General features: G+C 42.0%; 2 long non-coding RNA genes across 2 annotated transcripts in view; one reads left to right on the forward strand and one right to left on the reverse strand.

Moving 5' to 3' along the window:
- The window catches only part of LOC144301903 (uncharacterized), a 64,684-nt gene extending 47,687 nt beyond the window's left edge, over positions 1 to 16,997 (reverse strand). The window contains exon 1 of the long non-coding RNA XR_013368806.1: positions 16,679 to 16,997. This is a non-coding gene — a long non-coding RNA (uncharacterized LOC144301903). The remainder of the gene's footprint in view (positions 1 to 16,678) is intronic.
- On the forward strand, positions 1,902 to 8,101 carry LOC144301654 (uncharacterized). Its single transcript, XR_013368393.1, has 3 exons — positions 1,902 to 2,014; positions 7,016 to 7,139; positions 8,027 to 8,101. It is a non-coding gene; the product is annotated as an uncharacterized LOC144301654 (long non-coding RNA).
- Positions 16,998 to 18,126: the final 1,129 nt, after the last annotated feature.

The raw sequence follows: 18,126 nt of genomic DNA on the forward strand, positions 1-18,126 counted from the left end.
GCAAGAGAGAACATAAGTGGAGGAAGGGGTAGAGGGAGAGGGAGAAGCAGACTCCCTGCTGAGCCGGGAGTCCAATGTGAGACTTGACCCCAGGATCCTGGAATCATGACCTGAGCCTGAGGCAAACGTTTAAGCAACTGAATCACCCAGGCACCCCATCACTGACAATCCCACCTTGCTCACTGCTGTGAGAACTCCAAATCACCACATGTTCCAGAAAGGACGAGAGCCATTCAACAGAAAATGGATCATCAGGTCTGCAGCCTGCAACGGTAAGCACAGGCCAGGATTAACAGGCTCACGTGTGAGCCTGGGCCATTTGGGGGATCAAGCATTTCAGCAGGAAGTCTCTTTCTGTGCAACTGACAATGGGGAGCTCCACCCATCCTGAGCTGGAGAGCCTGAGAATCCTCAGGGAGGCAGGAAACAAATTCCCAACCCCAACCATCCTAGCTGGAAAGGGAGTGTTCACTATATACACTCATGTCTCTGAAATCCTGCCCAGTGATTACAAAGCATTAGCTGGTGTTTAACTAGATATTTAAAATCTTATAGAGGCAAAAGGGATTGCCATAGAAAGGAATAAAGAAAAGCAAGCTCAGCTTTTGCTGGGTGGCAGTTGAGTTCTCCCCCAAACCCTGGGCAGCTAAGAGGTGGAAAGTCCAGAAACCGAATCGAACATGTCTAATCTCTTTTATAACAATGTTCTTATTTTAACCCATGCCATCAGGGGAAATGGCTGAAAATAGTGACAAATACGACATCAATAAACATAATAATAATTGATTTTCCAGAGATGAAAAATTTGAAATTAGTGGCCATTTCCCCCCAGAGCATTGGTTGATTAATTTAATGTTCATCTTAGTCTTTCAAAGATATCCTCTTACTGCTGATCTGCTCTGCCACACTTTGTGATGGGTTTGTGGTTAGGACTGGATGCTTGAAGTATATTGCACAGTTCTGCAGTTTTAAAGAGAATCCTGATAATTTAAGGGTGGCTGCGGCCAACAAGAACAACAAAAGTGAAGTCGTGTAAAGCAATTAAGTTTCCCAAGACAGGGAATTCAGGTTTTTCAGGTAGGCTATAAGTTTGGTGACTGAGCTTCTCAACATTTTTCTTTTTTTCTTTTTTTAGATATTATTTGTTTATTTATGAGAGACACAGAGAAAGGCAGAGACACAAAGCAGAGGGAGAAGCAGGTTCCCTGCGGGGAGCCCGATCCAGGCTTGATCCCAGGACCCCGGGATCATGACCTGAGCCAAAGGCAGATGCTCAACCACTGAGCCACCCAGGTGCCCCCCAGTGTTTCTCTAACTTAAGGAGAGAGTGGAGACTTCCCTGTGACACTTTAACCTGAGTGGCTCTCTCTAAACAAGAGTCATGGTCAGATGGCAGCTCAGAAAGTCACCCAAGGGCCAAGGTCCCTAGGTCGAGGGACCATCAGGCATCAGCAAAGGACTCTAGTATATAAATGAAAACATTTCCCAGAGGAGAAAAATCATCACTTGCAAACACTTAAGCATGCATTTTGTAAACTTTCTTTCATTAAGATATGTCTTTCCAAAATGCATCAAAAACAAAGAGGAGAAAAATCTCCTTACTTCCTTTCCTAGGCTCTGCTCTTCAGAGCCGTTGAGGCAGAGTGATGCTGGGAATAAGCAAAGTCATACAAACAGGGAGGGCTGAGCCAGGGAATCTAGTTAGAGACACAACCTGTGTCACTGAGTCACAGTCCCCAAGCACAGGCCCCATTTATAACCTGTTCTTTAACTTTGTTTATCCTTGCAGATATCCGCAGAAGCATCTTACTTTCCAGAAGTTGGGGCCCTATAATCATTACTTGTCTTCGGAGCAAACGAAATTACACGCCTTTAATTCTTCTTCCAGAAGGTCGACATCATAATAGGCTGCTCTTCGCTGACCTCCTTCCTCCTCCCCAGCCCCAGGTGGAGCTGCTGTATTTTCACATGTTCTTTTTGTGCCTGGACACTATAAACACAACCAACAAAGAAGGTGGGATCTTTGATTCTACACCTTAATGACAACTGAAAGGGGATGGTGGGACTTCTCATTTAGGGTCTGTGATGGAGAGCCCTTAGCAGTTCATTCATAAGAATGAACTCAGGTCTGCGGAAGGGCATCCATACATCCAGGGTGCCGGCTTGTATTCGCTTGCTATGGCAGCCGTAAAGTACCACAGGCTGGATGGTTAAAACAACACAGATGTATTGTCTCACATTTCTGGAAGCCAAAAGCCCAAACTCAAGGTGTCAGAAGGGTCAGCTCCGTCTGAGGGCCTCTAGAGAAGGATCTATTCCAGGCCTCTCTCCTTGGCTTGTGGATGGCCATCTTCTCCCTGTGTACCTTCCTTCTATGCATGTCTGTCTCTATGTCCAAATTTCCTCTTTTAATAAGGACAGCATTCATATTGGATCATTAGGCCCCCCTAATGATGTGACTTTAACTTGATCACCTCTATAAGGACTCACTCTCCAAACAAGGTCACATTTTGAGGACTAGGATTTAACATGTGGATTTGAGTATTCAATTCAACCCATAACACAGCTCAAATAAGTTGTCCCAAGTTCTAGGGATTAGGTTTTGGTAAAAAGTGACTAGAAGCAGCAAGGGATTTCCTACCCGTGTCCTGTGTACCACACAGTTTCCCACCCTGGCCCCTGCCCTATGCCACAGAAGATCTGCAAAGTTGCCAGTAGATGTCCCCTCACTTTAGTAGAAGCTCCGCTCCAGGTGGTAACTTCAGGACCATCAGGGGCAAGCCTGTGAGGACAGGTGTTGGCCTTCAGAAGAGGCTCTCCCATAACAGCCCTTGACTATGGGAATGGGAACTTTTCAAAGCTAAACTCAAATTTCATTCATTCATTCATTTGACAAAGCATTTCTTAGCATCGGCCATGTGTACGCACTGTACTGCTTTCTGGAAGCCTAACTGATGAAGAGCCATCTCAAGGAGCTCATAGCGCAGCATGGAAGTCAGGGACAGCAGGAATCCAATACAAATGCAGTGATGGGGGGCTCCTTGGGTACTCAGAGGTGGGTGGTTCTGGTGAAACTGCAGAAGGTACAAGAAGACTCCTGGATTTACCAGGAGGCTCTGACAGCTTTGCCTGGACAAGTTCTGAGGTGATATGTCCTCCTGCAGATGTGGTGTGACATGAAGCCAAAGAGAAAATGAGGATGTAGGAGAGGGGAGGGCGTCAGGACTCAAGTAGCCAGCGGCCCCAGCCTTCCATCCCCACTCCCACCATAGGACCTCTCCTTCCTCTTCTTTCTTTCTCCCCAAAGGCCTCTCTTTCTGGCCTGTGCACATGGATCATTCTGTCTTTCCTCATGCCCCAAACTGCATCTCAAAGTGTTGTCCTAACCATATTAGTTTCCTATGGCTACCTACCCTTTACAAACTTAGTGACTTAAAACAACCCAAATGTGTTATCTTGTCACTCTGGAGGCCAGAAGTCTGAAATGGGTCTCCCTGGGCTAAAATGTGGACAGCACAGCATTCCTTCTGGAGCTCTAGGGAAGAATCTGTGGCCTTGCTTTTTTCCAGCTTCTAGTGACTGCCTAGATATCTTGGCCTGTGGCCTCTTCTTCCATCTGCAAAGACAACAGTGCGACATGTCTAAATCTCTCTTTCTGACTTGGACCTCCTTCTTCCACTTATAAGGACCAACATGATGGCATTGGGCCCACTCATGTAAGACAGGAAAATCTCCCCACCTGAAGGTCAGCTGATTAGCAAACTTAATTCCATTTGCAACCTTCATTCCCCCTTGCCATGTAATATAAAATATTCACACGTTCTGGGATTGGATGTGGATATCTTTGAAAGGAGGGAAGGCAGAGGAATGGCATTACTCCACCAAGTTACCAAGCAAAGATAAATTCCTTCCTATGAAGAATTTCAATGACAGGTGTTATGAAAATAAGTCTTTTTCTCTCATTACATAAGGACTGAAAAGTGTCCACTGGGTTTTTGAGCAGAAAGAGGACTCAAGTGAGGGTAGAGTCAGAGTTCAGTTAGCTGAAACTTGAAGGAGGAGTCGGGGAACATGAAAATAAGTCCAGACATCACTGGTAAGGATATCATTTGTTGATAAGGCCAGTAAATGAGTTCTTGATATTAGTAAGTAGAGCAAGCACCAGGGCTGGGGTAAACGTATCAGATTTAAAATCTTGATTATAGACTCCCTGCTCATGAAGCATAAGGAATCAGCATTCCATGTTCCATAGATCCTCATCCCAGCCCGTTCAGCAATCAGCTTTCTGGAAAGACTGGCACAGGAGTGCTGAGGCAGTGATGTGCTGCCCATGTATCCCTCACAGCATGATTGCACAACATCCCAGGGTCCTTGATCTTGGAAAAGTGCTCTCAAATCAATAAATTCTCCCTTCTCCAAGCTTGTGTCTCAAGCTCCATGTCCCTAGAGCCCTTGGAACCAGGCCCACAGATGCTCCCAGGTCCTGCAGGTTCCTGCTGCCTACATCCTGCAGCTCATTTCTTCAGTTGTCAGGACTGTCGCATCCTCAGCTAGGGCATGCCATGATGAAACCCCAGGTAGAGGCCTCAGGGCCAGGAGGGGAGAGGTGTCTGCCCTGCATCCAAGTGTGAAGGAGATGCTAGTTCTTCAAAGGAAGCATAAGCTACTTCTGAAGATTCAGTGAGTATAGAGGAATCTGGAGATTCAAGACTTTTGAGAACATCAAAAAGGTACCGAATTTCCCTCGGCCCTGTATGGGCGCTGTACTTGCATGGCAGAGTGAACGCTCCCTTAAACCACACCCTGGGTGCCTCCTTCACCTCTTCCAAATCACTGCCCTGCATCCATGTGTCAGAGTCCCTTTCTTTCCCAGCCAGGGCCCTGACCTTGACATAGCAGATTGACCTTGCTTAACAAGGACCCCAGGAGATTATGCATTCTGGCTGTTTGTATGGCACCTCCAAGCATGGAGAAAGGGACAGCCCAACTTAGTGAGGTTCAAGTCACAGTGCAGCCCAGATTCAAAGGTAGGGGCAACAGACTGATTCTTCCCTTTGATGGGATAGTTGCAAAAATCACATTACAGTGAACAAGGATACAGGGAAAATTAAAGGAGTGAGGCCATTTTTGCAATCTACTAGTCTGTTAGATTGTGTATCAATTAACAGTTGTTGGAGGTCCCGGAGAAGAGTGGCCCCAAGAGAGGGAGGGAAGTAGGGACTTGATCAAACTTCTAGGGCAGTCATTTCAAGGCAAGAATCAGAAATCCCTAAACAGATCTGATGTCCCTCTATTAGAAACCCACCAGCACAAAGCCCTGACCTTCCTGGACTCACTCTGAAATGGCCTCTCTGTGCCTCATTTAGAGTCAATTTAGAAATGACTCCATGACTTCTGCCATCAGGGAGCAAATCTGTAAACACACCAGAAGGGGTGTACCATTTATTCAAGCAAAATAGGAATGGGTTTCTATAATCTACCTGGCATCCTCATGCATGATTTTATCATATTCTTCCCTCCAAAAGAGAAGAAAAACAAGGAAGTGGTCTGACACGTAAACTGCACTAAAATGCTATTGTCTGCACTCACAGAGAAACAAAAAGAAGGAAAGAAGAAAATCCTAAAAATATTGAGGTTGGGTGCCAAATGTAGCATATGTTCTTGGGAATCTGATCTTTGCAATGAATCTCCCAGACGGCCCCTGAGTGAGCTCTGCGGGGAGTGGAATGAGGTGATAAGAAGCGGTCCATGGAAATCTCCACCCTGGGTCTCACCAGCAGAATAACCATGTGTGAGCTCTCACTTTTCTCCTTTGACGATTGGAATTTGATGAAGCAAAGCATAATTTTCTAAACCCCACGCCCAACTTTTACTTTTATTTGCAAAATTCCTTTCTCTGCTCCTTTCCTTTCCCCGATTCTCCTTTTCCTCCTCCTTTTCCCTCCTCCATTAGAGAACAGGGATTTTCAAGCCTTGCTTCCTTGTTAAGTCAGAAGGCCAAAGAATAAGAACTCGGGGGCCCTTTGGTTTCTCCCTTTCCATTTCAAGAGATGATGAGGTCAGGGCGATTTGCAAGGTGGAGTGGTGCTGATTACCTAATCATGGCTCCAAGTACAGGAATTTGGAAAGAAAAAAGGAAGTAATTAGGTCTCTCCCTCCTAAAATGCCTTTTAAAATGTGGATTTAAGAAAACATGTGCCCCAGAGTCAAACAGAAAGAGCTGGAAGAGCTTTTAGATTTCAAACCATAGTGAGCTTGGGGCTCACAGGGAATTTAGAAAGCCTTCAACTATAAGCCAGTCTGATCCCTAAAATTAGCCAGATCCCTGCCTGAGCTCACAGAGACACCGTCCCCAAGAGCAGCCAAGCTGAGGACAATTCTTGGATAGGAATCAGTAAGATGCTCTAAGTCAAATTTGCCTTAATGAGCCTTTTATACTCACAAAGACCAACCAATGGGAGGTGGCCTAGCCTGATGGTGAAGAGCACAGAGCCGGGCCAGATTGCCTGGGTTCAGTGAGTTGTGTCCACTCCCCCGTCCTTCCCCAGAATTTGTACGTTGGAGTCGTAATCCCCCAACACCTCAGCACCTGACCTTATTTGGAGATCAGGTCTTTATGGAGGGAAATTAAAATGAGGTCATTAGGGTGGGCCTCTGATCCAACATAACTGCCTTCCTTACAACAAGAGGAAATGTGGACCCAGACACACACACAGTGAAGACATTTCATGAAGATGCAGGCAGAGATCGGGGTGATGCCTCTGTGAGCCAAGAACCCCCCCTCAATTGCCAGAAACCATCAGAACCGGGTAGGGGGGAGGCCTGAAGCAGGTTTTCCTTCGTGGCCCTCAGAAGGAACCAATCCTGCTGATCCCTTGATCTTGGACTTCTGGCCTCTAGCACTGGGAGAGGGGAAGTTTTTGGTATTTAAGCCCCCAGTGGGCGGTACTGTGTCATGGCAGCCTCGGCAACTAATACCCCTGGTCCCCGTCTCTCTGCGTGACTCTGGGCACAGCTGCAGGCACATATGGATGACCTAGCAGTGTCCAGCTCAGACGGACGTTGGGAGGATTATGGATCAATGTGCACAAGTGCTTCAAGTAGAAGTGGACACAAAAGAAGAGGAATGCGAGTGTTGAGTAATTTTTTTCTAAATCAACATCACACAAAATCATTATAGGAATTATTAGTTAATTCGTCTGGCTTTGCAACCAGTGTGGTATTAAGGGGAAATTTTAAAATCCTTTAGAAAGCGTAAATGCTATTACTTATTCCAAGCATCGTTGACGAATTGTTATAATTAGAGCTGTGCTGTTTTCTTCGTTTTTCTTTCAATAGTGTGATCAGGCCGTGCCTCGGGCCGTTAGGCTTCTAATAAATTATTAATCTGGGAGTTAATAATTCATGTTAATTGGTGCTGTAAGCCACTTTCTCTGGCAAATGCGAGCAAAGGTCATAACTTCTTCATCGCAAAGGTGAAACCTTTTCTAAGTTTTTTTTTTCCATATTCTATCATGGAAATATTAAGATATGGAAGGCAAAATTTAACTAACGCTGGGAAAGTAAGCTAATTCCAAGGGTAGAGGTCAAAACCTTGAGTCTTAGTTGGCGGGCCAGCGCTGCCTCCGCAGCCCTGTCGGAGGGAGAGGAGGGCTGCAGGGAGCTCAGCGGACCCTGGAGGCCCCACGGGAGCCCCCTCAGGAAGGAGACTGCGACTGGGGTTTGGGACACTCCAATACGACAATGTAGCGCAACCGTGAGTGTGACTTGTTGTTGATCAAATCTTTTTTTTTTTTTTTTTTTTTTTTTCCAAATGATAAAACAAGGCATTTGAGAGATTGGCTCACCAATGGGATTTTTTTTGTAATGAATGTTGATTCTGCTAAATGACAAGGCACAGCTTTAAGCACAGAGGACCATTCATTGACACAGGGTGACACCCCCGAATCCCAGGCAAATCCCTGTCACCACTGATGTCTTTGATTCACATCAATGTATTCAGTTTTGTCCTTTCTCTATCCCCCAGAAAGAATTTGAGGAAATTCCTGATTGCAGACCACGGAAGACAAGGAACCAAAGGCTTTCTCTTAATAAATCTGCATTTACTTCGCAACTCATTGGTTCATCCTTGGGTCTATGATGTGGCTGCTAGCAGCCTAGATGTTCTGGGTGTTTTATACCTTTTTCAGCCTTGATAATGACTTGAATGTTTCACATCAAGCCACAGACTGATGCAATGAAATGAAATTTTCCCACTTGGAGAATAAAATTATTCTCAGTAGTGGGTTGGGTTTTTTTTTTTTTTTCAATTTTCATGAGAAGATAGACATAAATGATGCAAAGGATCATGTCTGAAGACGAAGGATAAAATTTAAGTGCAAACTGCTAGTTTAAGGAGTTTCAGGGCCAGAAGTCAAGTCCTCCAGCTCTTTTTTCTTTCTTTTTTTTTTTTTTCTTAAGAAAATTTGAATAGCATATGCTTTTCATTGTGCTCCTTTCCAGTCATTTACATACTGGGGAAATGTATATTTGGCAACAGGTCCTATTTTTAGTTGTCCTTGAAACTTGCCCTTTGAAAATGTTTTCATTTCTGGCACATATGTGTGTTTTAAGCAGAATGAAAACACAAAGCAAAAAAAGAAAAATATGTACAGAAAGGAATGGTTTTTCCAGCCCCCTTGTAGCACAATAAGAAAGCAATCATTCAGTTGTGACTTTAAAAATGGATCGGTGCCTGGATTTTCCAAGTATTTCCTTCTCAATGACCGTTTCTCTACAGAACTGAACTAATGTAAAGAGACGGGTTGTTCCAGTGCCAGAACTGAACAAGCAAAAAAAGGATGCAGGCTATATTTTCATAGGAGGAACTTGACCAAATAATACCCACTCTGTTTCCCTGCAGCTTCTTGGGTTGATTCAGAAGAAGGTGCCATATGCCCCCTGCGTGTCTCTGAGCATGTTTTCCTGGCCTGACTCTTGATCCGCACCAGACTTCTATTATTTGTACTCAGTAACAAAGATTCATCCTTGTGTCCGTCAAGCAACAAGGAGAATCTTTGTCACTTAGTGTAATTAATAGCTGTACCTCGCATGGGAAGACCAGAGAAGGGTGCCCTTCACATAGAGACTTTGGTGGACTCACAACAGGCTTCATAAATTTTTGCTGCCTTTTGACCAACTAAAATGCCAGAACTCCAGCGGAGGTGGAAAGATGGTAAGCCAAGTGTTTCCTCCAGGGCCATGTATGTTCCTACCTCCAAGCCCTGTAACTGTAGTCCAAGAGAGCTCTCTAACTTTTCCTATCCAACCCAATGAGCTTGGAGGCTCCTCCACCATGTACATCCCACACCCGAGCCTCACATCCTTCCTGCTACCTACCGCATTGCCTCAGTGAACCTCCAGACAGGTTCCATACAGGATAAAAAATAAAAACAGAAATGAGAAGTTGGATTGTTCAATTTGCTCAATAACCCTTCAGAGAATGTGAGTTACGCCCTGTTTTCAAAATGAGAGAACTGATAATGCAGGCTTGGGGATGCTAGTACTTGCCCAGGGGACACAGATGGAAACAGCTGAATCTGGATTCAAATCCAGACTACTTGGCTTACCTTACACTGAATCGTGGCCTTTTCTTTCACTCTCTGAGCTCCTATGTTTTTATAATTTTGAGGACCCCACTTTCTCTTCTTCCTCCTCTTCCACAAAAAATGGCTAGATTTATGTCACTTGTCCCCAGACCTTTAACTTGCTGGCCTCTATCCTGGGGCAAACCAAATCTTCTCTTTGATGGGTTCGGTTCCTGGTGCCCTTAAATACTAATAGTACCTTACCATCACCCCGCTTTCAATTGCTGAGTCTCCAAGTTTTCTTTCCAGAGGCCACTTTGTCACTTCACTTATCAAACAGACACAAATTTTAAGGCCAATGGTGCTTTTTCTTTTTTTCATATATTTTTAACTTGGCTTATCCGTCCGATATTCAGATGATGGTCCACCGGGCTTTCTTACCTCTCAACTCCCAGGAATGTCCAATCCAGCTTACTGGAGATGGTTAGGTCTCTTTTCCTGCTCTGTTGTCTCCCTCTATGCAACCAGCATCTACCTGACTCCCCTCCCCTGTTTAGGGCCCAGGACTCCCTGACACTTTCCTCTGAATGTGAATGTCATCCATCCCCCTGCTCCCCTGACCTCCCCTATCAATAGCTCTGTTTCAGAACCACCAGCTCCCACCCCTTCTTCACCTTTCCAGGGACTCTTTGCAATCATCCCACCATGCCAACTCTGTCCTACTCCACCTAACCATATTTTTAGGCCTCTAGAGTATCACCAATCAATGTTCATGCTGCTTCTCATCCAACCTACCTCATTGCCATAGGCTGCATCAATAACCGCTCTTAGGGGCTAGCCTCCATGAGTTGGCTCTGATTTGGGGTATGTAGTTTCATGCTGCATGCACACTAAGAACAGGAGTTCCTGTTAGTCCCAGTGGTGCTATGAGTATAATAAATTATAACACTACTAGTATGCATTAAATCCTAATTCTATATGTTCATGTTAAATAAAAATCATTCATTCCAAGCTCACAAATGTTCCTTGCCTATAAAAGGTGTTATTTTGTAGCTAAGGGCATTACACATTTACACAGAAAGTTCAGCCCAGTTTGACAAGCACAATCAAGCACAATCTTCATTCCTACCCCTAAAGCACCACTTTTGGTTGACGTGCTCCTAAACTGAGTAAATATTCCCTTTGCCCACCCCAAACCCCTTTCTCACCTTATGCCATTGGTTTTGCCCAATGGAAAACATAATAAGGTTTCCTGTGACCCTGGTAGGCAAGATAGTGAGCTTCTGCTGTTATCCTAATACCTTCCACTCATAGAATCTGCCAGCCATAGAATCTTGAACTAGAGAGCAAGTTAAGGACTGAGAACTAAAGGACAGGCTGCCCTAAATCCTTCTGTTTAGCCCGGACCACTGCACAAGTTCCAGATTGAATTGCCTCTGAGACACCTCAGAGTGTCTTAGATGTCCAAGAGGCAAATGTCACCACCAAGGCGAACTTCCTTCCCCCTTCTGCAGGTAAAATCAGGCAGGGATTTGGGAGTCATCCTGGACTTTTCCTTTTCCACCATCCTTTGCCACCTCCAAGTCAGATTCAAATCTGAGGAGCTGATCTGAAATCCCCTGATTCTGTCCTCTCCTCTGCAACCCCATCATTCGCTCTCCAACACACAATTAGAAATAGTATCACAGTGCCCAGACCACCTTTTAACCTGCACCCAAGGATTGTTTGAAATCCTCCCCCACTTCTCTGTTGTCTACACCATAAACTTGTGAAGACGTCTGAGCTAGACAGATGGCTCTGGAGGCAACTGGAACCAAGCTCTCAGTATTCCTTCTCAGCTGGCTCTCTAGGTCACCATCCATATTAGAGACTGGGCTCTCTGCTCAAACTCCATCTGTATTACAACAATAGCAGAAGCTGTTTTGCATCTCTTGGGGTAGCATAGAAGGCTTTCCAAGGTCTGGCCTCTGCAGAATGCTATTTACAACGATAGTAGATTGCTCATAGTTCTCCATACCCACCAGCCTTTGTATATGCGCTCTCCACAGGAAGATCTTTCCCCGACATTCTCACGTCGCTATACAATACCCCTCTCCCATTATTCATTAGAGGAAAAGCTATTTACAGATTTGCTTGGATATTACATTCTCTGAAATCTTTCTGACTACTTCATCCTTAACCTGCATCCCAAATACCCTCACAGAATGAAGCACACGACCTGTACACAATAGTATAAAGACTTCCATTGACAACTACTCTACAAATTAGTTTGCTGAGTATTTTAATATAGTGGTTATTATTCACAATATATGTCACTAGAATTATAGTGTTACATTATTGTTTGATAAGTAGAAATCCAATATACATATATATATTTTATTTGAATCTCACAAAATTAAAAATATTTGTCCTACTTTTACCTAAAAATGTCAGTTTTGTAGAGCTAAATATATGTATGCATGTGTAATTTATCCTTATGTGTTGATTGGCCACATAGCTAATATAATTTAACTTTTATTTGCTATGTTCACTACTTGTTATACAAAACTTTTAAAGAAAAAGGTCAAAAACAACAAGCATGATTATCTAAACATGAAACTGTATTTTGTGAAACTAAGGAAGTTTCACTATTGCCATCAATCTGTGAGTCACAGCAGGAAAAAGACTTTCTGGACAGAGGGAGGCCCACTGCACCTGCCTTTGAAGGAACTACACACCCTACTCTCTCTCTTTCATGGATTACTTAAGACATAAAGGTTGCTGTTCTGGAAATGGATGGATGCTCTCAGGTATCACATAACAGGTAGAGTTTATTTATCTTTATCTTATTCATTGTTCCCTCTCACATACATACTGAAAAAATGCCAGGGATCACTAAACACCACTGGTTATGTGGTATCTAAGTCTTCAATGTTGACCAAAACCATTTAAAGTTTAATCTTTAATCCCACTTATATTACCTATTAAAAAAAACTTGGACTGTAGTCCAGATTCTTACTCCTTATAAAGTCAGTCTGTAAAATAATCAGATTAATTTGTAGAAGTCATAAAGGAAAGACCATTGAACTATGGTTACACCTCACTTGCTTAATTTATTCAGTGTCATGCTTAACTTCCACAGCAAGTAATAGCTGCCAACAGTTGTTGGTTGCGAAGCTGTAGAAAGAGCACACTTAGGGTAGTCCCACACCAAACCAGCCCACGAGCCCATGAAATGAACATGAGAGTCCTTATAATAACCTGCCATCTTTTGTGGCTATCATCTGAGGCAAATACTTAGGGTCTCCATTGTCCATGAGTTGGGCCCTTCTATGCATAAAAAATGACTGCTCTTGAGGAGTAATTACACGCTACCAATCCTTCCAAGTAGAAGTGAGCTTATGCACTAAAAGATAGGAATTCATCCACATTTGACCCCAGTGGACTAAATTCTATAGTAGAGAATTAGAACACCTCAACATTTTTCAATAAGTAAAAAAATGCTATGCTTCAGCTCCCTCTGCTCCATCCTTGCCTCCTCCCTACCCACTGCCACTGATCTATAGTGACTCTCTCTCTCTTCACCTAGACTAGGATTTCTTCTTCATTCACTTAAGCTTCAGGTTCCAGAACTTTCCTTATTTCCCATATTAGTGTCATCTTGATCCAAAATTCAAATGCCAGCTTCCCCAGTGTTTTTCTTTTTCATTATTCTCAGAAACACATTTTCTGTCAGAGTTCTCAACCAACCATTCACTCCACTCAATCCAAAAAGGGAGCCAAGCAGCTCACTCTCCACATGGCCTTCTGTTTGTTTTGGTGCTTCACTAGCTCTACTCTTTTATAAATAATTAACTGATAATGACTTCCAGAAACATTTAAACTTTAAAAGATTGTAAAGGAAACCCCCTCTTTGCCCTCTGCCATTTCCCATCTATCCATTAACCCTACTTTCCAGAGCCCAGCCTCTCCCTTGCTTCCTCAACTACTTCTCTCCTACCACTGGATTTGACTAACCCAATTCATCATATAGTGGCTTCTGAAGAATGGGACAGCAAGTAACCATAGCTCTTCCCTCTACCCTTCACTTAACCTTCTACCATACACACACCTTTCTTTATGGAATCCATAAAGACATGTAGCAAGCTGACTCTAAAAAGCCACTGGTTACACCGCCTGTATAAAAGCAGAAGAAATGCCAAAGAAATAATCACCAATAGTAATGAAAAGTGGAACTTCAAATTTGAAGGCTATTTCTCATTTCTTTGTTCAAGTCACTGGAAAAGGTTTTATGGGTTGGTTCATTTCCCACAGTAATGTGTTTACCATCCCAGAAACTTGAGAGAAACTTAAAAATATTAATAGAACTCTTCTTGTATAAAAATATGTTGCATTTGTCTGAGGACACTTGAACCTGAAAAAGTGCAGATGCAATTTGAATTCCAAAAAGATGCATTTCTCCACTATTTATTAAGAGATTTCCCTCAATTTTCACTTTCTTGATGTCCATACATTTATCAATTTAAACTTGAGGAAGGCAGAGAGTGCTTATCCTTGAGAAGTTTATGGAAACAGAAGCACCAGAATGGAACCATGAGATAACTTAGAAAAATTAACCACTTACCTCTAAATAGCATGCAAAAAAAGTAAACCATTCTAAGGGATGAACATTTTATTTCTTTTTCATTACAGTATCAAGTATCATAAATAGATCGATTTGGTTTGCCTCTGTTATTACGGGCAATAAAGTAAGATTAACCTTTTAGTGCTTAAAAGTGTTCTGTCTTTTTAAAAATAAGCCTTCTGGAGACTAAAAAGACATACGTCTAATGCAATCTTAGGCTGGATCCTGTATTGAAGGAAAAAAATGTTATAAGGGCCATAACGGATAGCAGATTAGATAAAAGTATTATACTGATGTTAAATTTACTAAAGCTGATAAGAGTGTTGTGATTATATGAGAATAATTATCTTTGTTCTTAGGAAATAAACACTAAATATTGAAGGATGGCAGGCCATGAGGTGTGAACTTATTTACAAATGTTCAGAAAAAAATATTACATGCACTTATGTATAGAAAGAGAGGGACAAAGCAAACCCAATAAAATGTTCACAACAGGTGAATCTACTTGTTGTTCTTTGTAAATATTCTTAATGCAATTTTCCTGTAAGTCTGAAATTAGCTCAAAGCAAAAAGTTTTAAAAATAGAGGGCATATAGTTTAAAAAAGAATAGTTGAAAAGTCAAGAGACCAAGGAAAGATGAAGTTGAAAATTAATGTCCTGGAAAATAATTCTCTGCAATATGGGAAGATGTCACCTTCATCTTCAGAGATGTGTTGAAGCCATAAACGCTCTTTGTACTTTTGTCCACCAGGCTCATTCTTATCTCTCCAGTCCTCATCAGCTAACAGCATTCAAAAGTATTCGGGTTAGCTCAAAAATATCATCAAACAAAAAAAATACAAAAATGAGCATCTTGGTGCAAACAATGTGTATCACCATCCTGGCTCTGAAATTTCTTTCTGCTGCTGATGAAATGTCCCTTAAATCAGGCAAGTGCGGTTCTATGCTACACCCATACAGGGGAGATCCTTAAGATTAAAGTTCAATGTTACGAAGCTCAAAACATCTTTCAAATAGATGGCTGTTTCCAGACCAAGTTACTAAATAATATTCTCTAATAATAATAATGATAATGATGATAAATAATAACAATTAGTATCATTCTATTCTAAGCCTTTTATATGTATTAATTCATCTAATCATCATAACCTTATGAGAGGTATTATGATTATTTCCATTTTACAAGTAAAGATACCAAAGCCCAGAAAGACTAAGTTAGTTGCCTAAGGTCACATAGCTAATAAACTGACAAATCTAAACCCAGGCAGTCTGACTCTAAATCTCACATCTTTAATGACCACAGTAGACTTCTCAACGTTATTCTCCTTGTACTCAGACATCTACCTGCGAGCCAGTTGAAACAATTTTAATTATCCTAATTGACTTGTTGTGACATCACTATAAATGCCACTTGTTTTTGTGTAAAATCCTATTACCTACGTTTCTTAAAGCAAATCTCCATTGAAAAGTCAAATTTACTCTATGACTACTATTAAATTTCTAGGGACAAGTTTACTGTTTTTTTCAGTAAGTGAGATCACCACTCCTGAATAAGCCGGGAAGATTAAATCATTAACTGCCTTTCCATGAACTCTTCAGTGATTTACTCATAACCCAAAATGATCTTTCCTTTCTAAATCCATTGTGAACCATTAGGTGGCATTCAGCTTCAGTAACAACAGGAAATATATTAGTTCCTTATATGTAATCCCTGAGTAACATGATCTAAAACTTATTTTGTTAGTTTAGCTAGTACTTCACATGAGTTCTCATCAAGGAAACTATTCTTTTCCTCTCAGGAGGGATAAGAGCTCAGGTAGGCCTTCCTAAAAAGAGCAACCATTTACTTCATAGGCTTCTTCCTCCCAAAGGAAATAACTGAGTGTGTGTGTTTGGGGCGGGGTATTCCAGCAGAGGTACTACTAGTAGTGATCATGGTACCTAATGGTAGTAGTTGCTAACATCTCATTGAATAGCAGACACTGTTCTGTAATTTTATCTCCCCACATGCTGATGATAGAAGAATCATCAGTGTCCTGTTTAATAGATGAAGGAGTTGAGGCAGAGAACAAGGAAGGTATTCTGGCCATTGGGAAGTTAGATTTTGCAACACTTTGTATTGGTCAGATGGTCTAACTACTGTAACAAACAACCCTAAATCTCAGCAGTGTACCCTAATCGAAGTTTATGTACCGCTCATATCACAGGCCAATCAAACATGCAGCAGCAGCCTACTACAAGGGGATCAGGAACTCTGGCTCACTCCTTTTGGTAATTTCGCCCTCCTCTGGCCCTTAGAGTTCTCCTTGGGCCACATTCAGCTAGTGAAGAACAAAGAGGCCTAGTCTCCTGTGTGAGCCGAAGAAAATGAGCATCTTGGTGCAGACTTATCTCAAGATTAGAAAGATATGGAAGTGTAGGGTAGGTGGGGGCAAAGGAGAGAAAGCAAGAGAAGAATTTTGGTTTCTGGCCACCAGCCAGTGGGGCATGCCACACTTCCTTCCTTACCTTGCCCCACGCAGAAAACCAACATCCACACATATCTTCTGGGGCCAGGTAATCGCAATTGTGATTTCTTGTGCCTTCAAGACCAATCAATCCTTAAAGTTTTCTGAGCCAGGGTCTCCCTCAATAATTAAACAAAAGGAGCATCATGGAGTGGAAGTCAGAGGCACATGGATGTTCTCTGATTCATCTGAGCTTTGGTCTGAAGTAAACAGAGTGTTAATACATTGACATGGCCTTGACTCAGACAAGGAATTGCTTTGGATGAGTCTGTTGCTTAGTGCTTAGTCTGGGCTCGGCCAGACTGGATCTCACTCCGGTTCCCACCACACCTTATTTGATTATTAGGTCACAAGAGTTTCAAGAAGTGAAGTCAGACACATCAAGGCTTAGCCAGCTATAGTTACAGGCATCCAGGAAGAGCCCTGGTGATAAGGCACAGATGCTTGTCGAGGGTTGACAACCACCCCTCCTTGCTATTCAGTTATGTCCTATTTATTCTGAATTTTATTTGGGTTCATCAGACAGTCTTTGAAGGCATTCTTTTTCAATTATGTATAGTATGAAAATTTCCTATCAATAAACATCAAATTCTGGACTTTTACAGTCTTTCATTGTTTCAGAAGATAAAAATTAATGTTGCCTTAAAAATATCTGTCAAAGATCCTGACTTTGCCAAATATTATTGTTTCAGAGACAATATATTTATAATATAAATATTATATTATTTAATATAATAAATATATATTATATAAAATAAATATATATTATTTATAATATAAATATTATTTATATAATAATGCCACAACCCAACGACATCATAAGGTAGCATCACTGATCCAACATTTCCTTAGAATGTATGAGTCAACAGAATCTTTCTCTGCCCAGTTGGTATTTCAATGTCTTTATCCTCCACTTAGTATAAAACCTTCAGGAAAAATACAGTAGTTAAGAACCACTGCAGTGTTCACTGAAGTACAGCACAAAAATTTTAAAGATAAAACACAAAAATAATCAATTGGCCCTCTTTGTCTTTTTTCTCCTTTCCTCCCCACTACGCTTCCTCCTCTTCCTCCTTCTAAGACTTTCAAAGATAAATTGAGAAGGGAAGAAAGCTCTCAAATAAAACGAAACAGGCAGCGGTGCCTGGGTGGTGCAGTCAGTTGAGTGTCAGACTCTTAATTTCGGCTCAGGTTATGATCTCAGCTCAGGTCATGATCTCAGGGTCGTGGGATCGAGTCCTGAGTTAGGCTCTCTGCTCAGCAGGGAGTCTGCTTCTCCCTCTGCCTTGCCTCCTCCCCACACTATCTCTAAAATAATTTTTTTTTAAAAAAACAATTTTTTTAAAGAATTTAAAACTAAACAGGCCAATTCATCAGTCATAGTATCTGTGCAGTTCTGTATGAATATCATTACATATGTGTGTCCTGACAGAGTCAGAGAAGACAACT

This window comes from Canis aureus, chromosome 30 (assembly GCF_053574225.1).
Source record: "Canis aureus isolate CA01 chromosome 30, VMU_Caureus_v.1.0, whole genome shotgun sequence".
Taxonomy (NCBI): Eukaryota; Metazoa; Chordata; class Mammalia; order Carnivora; family Canidae; genus Canis; species Canis aureus.